The sequence below is a fragment of the Emydura macquarii genome, unplaced genomic scaffold, assembly GCF_026122565.2.
Source record: "Emydura macquarii macquarii isolate MOO-44397 ecotype Brisbane River unplaced genomic scaffold, CSIRO-AGI_Emac_v2 contig_3296, whole genome shotgun sequence".
NCBI classification, from domain to species: domain Eukaryota; kingdom Metazoa; phylum Chordata; order Testudines; family Chelidae; genus Emydura; species Emydura macquarii.
The window spans coordinates 204,302-213,416 of record NW_027133433.1 but is presented as its reverse complement, the minus strand read 5'-3'; positions in this window follow the sequence as shown (position 1 = coordinate 213,416).

The following is a 9,115-nucleotide window of genomic DNA, read 5'->3' as shown; positions in this document are numbered from 1 at the left end:
AATCAAACAGAGCGTCACTGACCTGGCACCCCAACGGGAGCACTTGCTGGGATGTTGAGCAGGATAAGTGCTCCCCTGTTGAGGCATAGGTCAAGTGAAAAAAAGGCAGCGTTCCCTCACAGCACAAATCCAGAAGGCTTCATGGTATGTTTTCAGGTTCTGTCTCGCTCTCGGTTTCCTCCTCCCCAATCACGGATAGTTTAAATGCAATTCCCATAGTGCATTGCAGGCCGCCTCACTCTGAGATATGACAAAGAACTGCACCTTTCCTCCAGCACTGAATGAGGAGAAAACCCAAAAAAGGTCATAACCACAGCACTCTCCAGTCACTTTGTAGTATAGTGCTGCCTGGTTTGAATCTGGTTTCTTGTGAAACAGAAGCACATTGCTGGGTTTCCGTGCAGAACTCCTCCTTTTGTTTTTCACAGGCTAATACTCCCTTTTCCTAGCAGAACACTGACCTGGATTCAGCTGGCTGGCTGCCACCATTTCCCCCCAAAATTCTCAAGAACAATATCCAAACAGAGCTGGCACTCTCTGAATAGCTAAATAGGAAAGTTCTGCTCTGTTTGGACCTTGTTTCTGCAGTGGAGTCCGTCCTGGATCGTATCCGATGCATTCTTCAAAGCTCCAAATGTTTCCCTGCTTTCTGGGAACATTTCCCAATGGGGAGGAGCGGAATCCACAGAATGGCAATAGAGCATCACTGACTTTGCACCCCAACGGGAGCACTTGCTGGGATGTTGAGCAGGGTAAGTGCTCCCCTGTTGAGGCGTAGGTCACTGAAAAAATTACAGGATTTTCTCCACACAGCACAAAAGATGGTTCTCATTCATATGTTTCCTCTCTCTCTCGAGTGTGTTCTCTCTGTTCCCTCTTCAATTGAATGTTTCAATTCAATAATCATTGTGAACTGCAGACAGTCTTCCTGTAAGACAGGATAAGAACTGCACCTGTATTCCAGCCTTGAATGATTAGCAACCTCCACGGGGAAAGCTCCATCCTACCATATCTAAACCACTGCACTCTCTGGTCTTTCCGTAGGAAAGTGTTGCTTGGTTTGAATCTGGTTTCTGGAGAGAAAAAGCACATTGTTGGGTTTCCATGCAGAGCTCCTCCTTTTGTTTTGCCCATGTTAATACTGCCTTTTCTTAGGAAGAACATTGACGTGGAACCAGCTGGCTCACAGTGATCATTTCCCTTAAAATTCCCAGAAGCAATATCTGAACACCTGGCACTCTCTGAATTGCTAAATAGGAAAGTGCTGCTCTGTTTGGACCTTGTTTCTGCAGTGTAGTCTGTCCGGGATCGTATACAACATATTCTTCAAAGCTCCAAGAGTTTCTCTGTGTCGAGGACCGGAATCCACCGAAGCACCACAGCAAATCACTAAGACTTTGCACCCCAACAGGAGCCCTTTCTCTATGCTGAGAAGGGTAAGTGCTTCTCTGTTGAGGCATGGGTTTAGTGAAAAAAATACAGTTTTTTCCACACACCACACAATGACAACTTGATATGTTTCCTCCTTGAGTTGTTTTTCTCTCCTCTGTTCCCTTTTCAATTCACTGTTTACATTCAATCATCATTGCTAACTGCAGACACACTTTCAATGGGATAGGATAAAGAAGAACAGCTGTACTCCAGCACTGAATGATTAGCAACCTCCACAGGGGAAGCTCCATCCAACCATATCTAAACCACTGCACTCACCGGTTGTTCTGTAGGGTAGTGCTGCCTGGTTTGGATCTGGTTTTTGGAGAGAAAAAGGGCATTGCTGGTTTAATGCACAACTCCTCTAATTGTTGTTTTTGGTTTTTTGCTCTTTATCCTAAGGAACTAAGTTCCCAAGCAGGGTCAGGCTGGCTACCACCATTTCCCACAGACATTCCCAGGAACAATATCCAAACACAGCTAGCATTCTCTGAATAGCTAAATAAGAAATTGCTGCTCTGCTTGGACGTTGTTTCTGCAGTGGAGTCCGTCCAGGATCGTATCTGTCAGATTCTTCAAACCGCCAAGGGCTCCCTGTCCTCTAACGACATTTCCCCAGGTGAGATGCAGAATCCACAGAATGGCAATAGAGCGTCACTGACTTTGCACCCCAACGGGAGCACTTGCTGGGATGTTGAGCAGGGTAAGTGCTCCCCTGTTGAGGCGTAGGTCACTGAAAAAATTACAGGATTTTCTCCACACAACACAAAAGATGGTTCTCATCCATATGTTTCCTCTTTCGAGTGTGTTCTCTCTGTTCCCGCTTCAGCTGACTATTTCAATTCAATAATCATTGCGAACTGCAGGACAGTCGTCCTGTAAGACAGGATGAAGAACTGCACCTGTACTCCAGCCTTGAATGATTAGCAACCTCCACAGGGGAAGCTCCATCCAACCATATCTAAACCACTGCACTCTCTGGTCGTTCCGTAGGAAAGTGTTGCCTGGTTTGGATCTGGTTTCTGGAGAGAAAAAGCACATTGTTGGGTTTCCATGCAGAGCTCCTCCTTCTGTTTTGCCCAGGTTAATACTGCCTTTTCTTAGAAGAACATTGATGTGGAACCAGCTGGGTTATGGTGATCATTTCCCCCTAAAATTCCCAGAAGCAATATCTGAACACCTGGCACTCTCCGAACAGCTAAATAGGAAAGTGCTGCTCTGTTTGGACCTTGTTTCTGCAGTAGAGTCCGTCCGGGATCATATCCGATGCATTCTTAAAAGAAAAGATCCAAACGTTTTCTTGATTTCTGGGAACATTTCCCAATGGGGAGGAGCAGAATCCACAGAATCGCAATAGAGCATCACTGACTTTGCACCCCAACGGGAGCACTTGCTGGGATGTTGAGAAGGTAAGTGCTCCCATGTTGAGGCGTACGTTCACTGAAAAACTTACAGAGATTTCTCCACACAGCACCAAATATGGTTCCCAATCATATGTTTCCTCTCTCTTGAGTGTGTTCCCTCTGTTGTCCCTTTGCTATCGACTTTCAATTCAGTCATATTTGTGAATTGCAGACAGTCTTCCTGTAAGACGAGATAAAGAACTGCACCTGTACTGCAGCATTAAATGACTAGCAACCTCCACGAGGGAAACTCCATCCAATCACATCCAAACCTCAGCACTCTCCGGTCGTTCTGCAAGATAGTGCTGCCTGGTTTGGATCTGGTTTCTTATGAAATACAAGCACATTGCTGGGTTTCCGTGGAGTACTCCTCTTGTTTTTCACAGGATAATACTTTCTTTTCCTAGGAGAACACTGACCTGAATGCAGCTGGCTGGCTGCCACTGTTTCCCCCCCAAATTCTCAAGAACAATATCCAAACACAGCTGGCACTCTCTGAACAGCTAAATAAGAAAGTGCTGTTGTATTTGGACGTTGTTTCTGCAGTGGAGTCTGTCTGGGATCGTATCCAACATATTCTCCAAAGCTCCAAGAGTTTCCCTCTGGTGAGGACTGGAATCCACCGAAGCACCATAGCACGTCACTGACTTTGTACCCCAACAGGAGCACTTCCTGTATGCTGAGAAGGGTAAGTGCTCCTCTCTTGAGGTGCAGTTTCAGTGAAAAAAATACAAGGTTTTTTCCAAACAGCACACAACGACAACTCTCAGTCAAGTATGCTTTCTCTCTCTTGAGTTGTTTTCTCTCTTTTTTCCCTCTTTACATCCAATCATTATTGCTAACTGCAGACAGTCTTCCCCTACCACAGGATAAAGAAGAGCAGCTGTACTCCAGCAACCTCCACGGGGTAAACTCTGTCCAATCATATCTAAACCCCGGCACTCACTAGTCATTCTGTAGGGTAGTGCTGCCTGGTTTGGATCTGGTTTCTGGAGAGAAAAAGGGCATTGCTGGTTTAATGCACAACTCCTCTAATTGTTGTTTTTGATTTTTTGCTCTTTGTCCTAAGGAACTAAGTTCCCAAGCAGGGTCAGGCTGGCTACCACCATTTCCCGCAGACATTCCCAGGAACAATATCCAGACAGAGCTAGCACTCTCTGAACAGCTAAATAAGAAACTGCTGCTGTGCTTGGACACTGTTCCTGCAGTGGAGTCCGTCCGGGATCATATCTGTCGGATTCTTCAAACCGCCAAGAGGCTCCCTGTCCTCTAACGACATTTCCCCAGGTGAGATGCAGAATCCACAGAATCGCAATAGAGCATCACTGACCTTGCACCCCAACGGAAGCACTTGCTGGGATGTTGAGCAGGGTAAGTGCTTCCCTGTTGAGGCGTAGGTCACTGAAAAACTTACAGGATTTTCTCCACACAACACAAAAGATGGTTCTCATCCATATGTTTCCTCTCTCTCTCTCGAGTGTGTTCCCTCTGTTCCCTCTTCAGTTGACTGTTTCAATTCAATAATCATTGCGAACTGCAGACAGTCTTCCTGTAAGACAGGATGAAGAACTGCACCTGTACTGCAGCACTGAATGACTAGCAACCTCCACGAGGGAAACTCCATCCAATCACATCCAAACCTCAGCACTCTCTGGTCGCTCTGAAGCATAGTGCTGCCTGGTTTGGATCTGGTTTCTTGTGAAACAGAAGCACATTGCTGGGTTTCCGTGCAGAACTCCCCCTTTTGTTTTTCACAGGCTAATACTGCCTTTTCCTAGCAGAACACTGACCTGGATGCAGCTGGCTGGCTGCCACCATTTCCCCCCAAAATTCTCAACAACAATATCCAAACACAGCTGGCACTCTCTGAACAGCTAAATAGGAAACTGCTGCTCTGCTTGGACATTGTTTCTGCACTGGAGTCCATCCGGAATTGTATCCATTCGGATTCTTCAAACGCCCAGGAGGCTCTCTGCCCTCTAAGGCTTTTCCCAGGTGAGATGCAGAATGCACAGAATTGAAATAGAGTGTCACTGCCTTTGCACCCCAACGGGAGCGCTTGCTGGAATAATGAATAGGGTAAGCTCTCCCCTGTTGAGGCGTAGGTCAAGTGAAATAATACAGCGTTCTCTCCACAGCACAAAACGACAACTCTCATTTATATGTTTCCTCTCTCTCGAGTATGTTCCCTCTGTTTTCCCTTTTCTATCAACTGTTCAATCATCATTGTGAATTGCAGACAGTCTTCCCCTAATACAGGACAAAGAACTGCACCTGTACTGCAGCACTGAATGACTAGCAACCTCCATGAGGGAAACTCCATCCAATCACATCCAAACCTCAGCACTCTTCGGTCGGTCTGTAGGATAGTGCTGCCTGGTTTGGATCTGGTTTCTTGTGAAATACAAGCACATTGCTGGGTTTCCATGCAGAACTCCTCCTCTTTTTTTTCACAGGCTAATACTGCCTTTTCCTAGCAGAACACTGACCTGGATACAGCTGGCTGGCTGCCACCATTTCCCCTAAATATTCTCAAGAACAATATCCAAACACAGCTGGCACTCTCTGAACAGCTAAATAAGAAACTGCTGCTGTGCTTGGACCTTGTTTCTGCGGTGGAATCCATCTGGGATCATATCTGTCGGATTCTTCAAACCACCAAGAGGCTCCCTGCCCTCTAACGACATTTCTCAATGGTGAGATGCAGAATGCACAGAATAGCAATAGAGCATCACTGACCTTGCACCCCAACGGGAGCACTTGCTGGGATGTTGAGCAGGGTAAGTGCTCCCCTGTTGAGGCGTAGGTCACTGAAAAACTTACAGGATTTTCTCCACACAGCACAAAAGATGGTTCTCATCCATATGTTTCCTCTCTCTCTCTCGAGTGTGTTCCCTCTGTTCCCTTTTCAATTCAATCATCATTGTGAACTGCAGGACAGTCGTCCTGTAAGACAGGATAAAGAACTGCACCTGTACTCCAGCCTTGAACGATTAGCAACCTCCACAGGGGAAACTCCATCCAACCATATCTAAACCACGGCACTCACCGGTCATTCTGTAGGGTAGTGCTGCCTGGTTTGGATCTGGTTTCTGGAAAGAAAAGGGAACTCCTATTTGTTTTTGGTTTTTTGCTCTTTTTTCCTTGGGAACTAACTTTCCAAGCAGGGTCTGGCTGGCTACCACCATTTCCCACAGACTTCCCAGGAACAATATCCAAACAGAGCTGGCACTCTTTGAACAGCTAAATAAGAAACTGCTGCTGTGCTTGGACCTTGTTTCTGCAGTGGAGTCCGTCCAGGATCGTATCCATTGGATTCTTCGAACCACCAAGAGGCTCCCTGCCCTCTAACGACATTTCCCAATGGTGAGATGCAGAATCCACAGAATAGCAATAGAGCATCACTGACTTTGCACCCCAATGGGAGCCCTTCCTGGAATATTGGGAGGGGTAAGTGCTCATCTGTTGAGGCTTAGGTTTAGTGAAAAAAACCCAGCGTTTTCTTCACCGAGTACAAAATGATGATTCTGATTGTTATGTTTCCTATCTCTCTCCAGTGTTTTTTCTCTGTTTTCCCTTTTCTATGAACTGTTTCAATTCAATAATCATTGCGAACTGCAGACAGTCTTCCCCTAAGACAGGATAAAGAACTGCACCTGTGCTTCAGCCTTGAATGATTAGCTACATCCACTGGGGAAATTCCGAGCGATCCTATCTAAACCACTACACTCGCCGGTCGTTCTGCAGGAAAACGTTGCCTGGTTTTTGTCTGGTTTCCAGAGAGAAAAAACACATTGCTGGGTTTCAACGCAGAACTGCCATTTGTTGTTTTTCAGTTTTTTGCACTGTCTGATGCTCTTTTTCTAATGCAGACATTCCCAGGAACAATATCGAAACAATGCTGGAGCATTCCGGATGTCTATATCAGTGCCAGTACCTTCGGACATCCTTTCTGGAGTTAACTCCTTACGGGACTCCACACCCTCATTCCCAAAACCTCCAAGAGACTCTCTGTAATTGTGGTATTGACACAATGTTGATACTGGTTTCCTGGTATTTACATTATTGATACTATTTCACTAAGTAAAGAACAATATGGATGTTGTTGCAGTGTTGATATTTTTTTATTGATGCTATTTACCAAATTTCTGTATTCACAATAAACGTGGCTTGTTGCCTTATCCCTGGAAAAAGACCCTGTGATATTTGTTATTTGAATAACACACTCACTGCTAGAATGGCGCCTCCTCTGGTCACTCTGGGAAATAGCTCACAAGGCCACCACCCCCTTCCCTCAGTTGCACACCGTCTCTCCACCTTTGTCCCAGGGTCTACTGCCCCTGTTTTGCCCCATGCCTCTTCATGACTTACCCCTCTGACCAGGTCACCAAATGGCTTTCCCTTCTGGGGGTTGGAAAGTCTCTTTCTCACAAAGAGGCCCAGGCAGCTTCCTATTCACTGCCTCGTAGCGCCATTCCTGCAGTGGCTGGCAGGGGAACCTGGGCCCGCCCTACTCAGGGACCCTCTAGCCAGCAGCCAATGTCTGTTCCCTTCTACACCTTGCTGCCTTTCCTTGAACCCTGTCCCACCTTCCTGGCTTGCCCCATCTCTGGACTTGCCAGAACAAAATGCACTCCCTTCTTCCAGGGAGTGACTCAGACTTTCCCAGCAGCCTCCTGCAGCCAATGTCCACCCTTTATAGCCCTAACCCATCTTATCCCCCTCAGCTGGGCCCCCTCACTCAGCCAGGGGGTCACTTGTTCACCTGATTCCCCTCAGATGTGCCTTATTGGGTCAATTAGCCCCCTTCTCCGTCTGCCTTAACCCCGTCGGGGCACGTGTGAGGTGGACACCTTACAGGGAAAATATCCAACCCCCCATCTCCTGGCACAGAGGAATGTCAGTCAGAGCACACACCGGTAAAACAGCTGTCACAACTCCCAGAGTGATAACCCAGCAACCGGGGCTTTTCTAGATGTGGGGAACTGAGGGTGTCCTCTGCTCGCTGCTGGGTGGCGCCCCCTTCTGGGGATTAACCTCTCATGGGCCAATGCCTCCTTTCTGGTCTTCCACCCTTGCACCTTTCCTCCTGCTCACAAAGTTGCAGTAGAGCCGTTTCATGACTCAGCCCTCCGGCCCGGCCCCTTCTGTGTTTTCCCTTTCCAGGGCTCTCTCTCAAAGTCTGTCTCCAGCATCAGGCAGTCCTCATACACATTGCCCTAACTATTTGGCCCCGCAGTGACCCAGGCAGGCTTCCCGTTCACTGCACCCATCCAGTGCCACTCTGCAGTGAATGGAAGGTCTGTGTATATGATGTATATTATATTAATACCCTGCACATAATCCCTAGGAATTAGGTATATGCCATGCCCAACATATACAACACATGTAGCTAACAAATGTAGTGCTGTTTGAAAAAGTAGATGATCACGATGGTCCCGTCTATGAATCTGTACAAAGAAAAAGCCCCAAAAGACCCTGATTTTTGAACATCTGCACAGCCCTCAAAAATTGCTAAAATTAAACCCCCAAAAATAAAATTAATAACCTAACAATAGCCTAATTTAACAATAGCAATAACCTAACAGAGTTTAGCGTGGTGTTGTTCTCTATTCCTCTCCCGTAGCCAGACCCAGGGAGGTTCAATGGTTCTGCTCCTGTCTTTTGAACTAGCAGGCAGTAATAATGAGCCTCTTATTGAGTGCTTTTCATCAGTAGATCTCTAAAGTGCTTGACCAGTGACAGCAGGCTGGTGGCAGAACACAGGATTGGCGACTGTAACCTTAGTGATGGATGGATTGCTTGATTAATTGCTTGATTATTGCTTGCTCTCGCAGACCACAGCGGTTGATCAAGGTTGGGTCTCCTGAGGGCTACAGCATCAGGAATATCATTCTCAGCATCATTAGCGCAAAAGCCCCTAGGAGCACACGAGAAACCTTTGCAAAATATCACAAGTCCTTTTATTAACAAATCCCCTGAGCAGATAAAACGATCCCGCAGACACTGAAATGCAATAGCAGATAGAGAGATAGTGGAACGTCTTTAGCCCTATCAACTGGCCTCACTTGTGTCTCAGCGGGGGACCTTGATTATCTTCCTCCTGAGGGTCTCCTGCTGGGGGACTTTGATTATCTTCCTCCTGATTGTCATCATCATCCCCCAGGGTTGTCATCTTGGCATCTCCCCAGGTGCACTGTGGCTGGGCAGCACCTTTTTATTCTGAGTTATTTTTATGCCTACTTTTTTTTTTAATGCTATACTTCCAGACCCCGCCAATT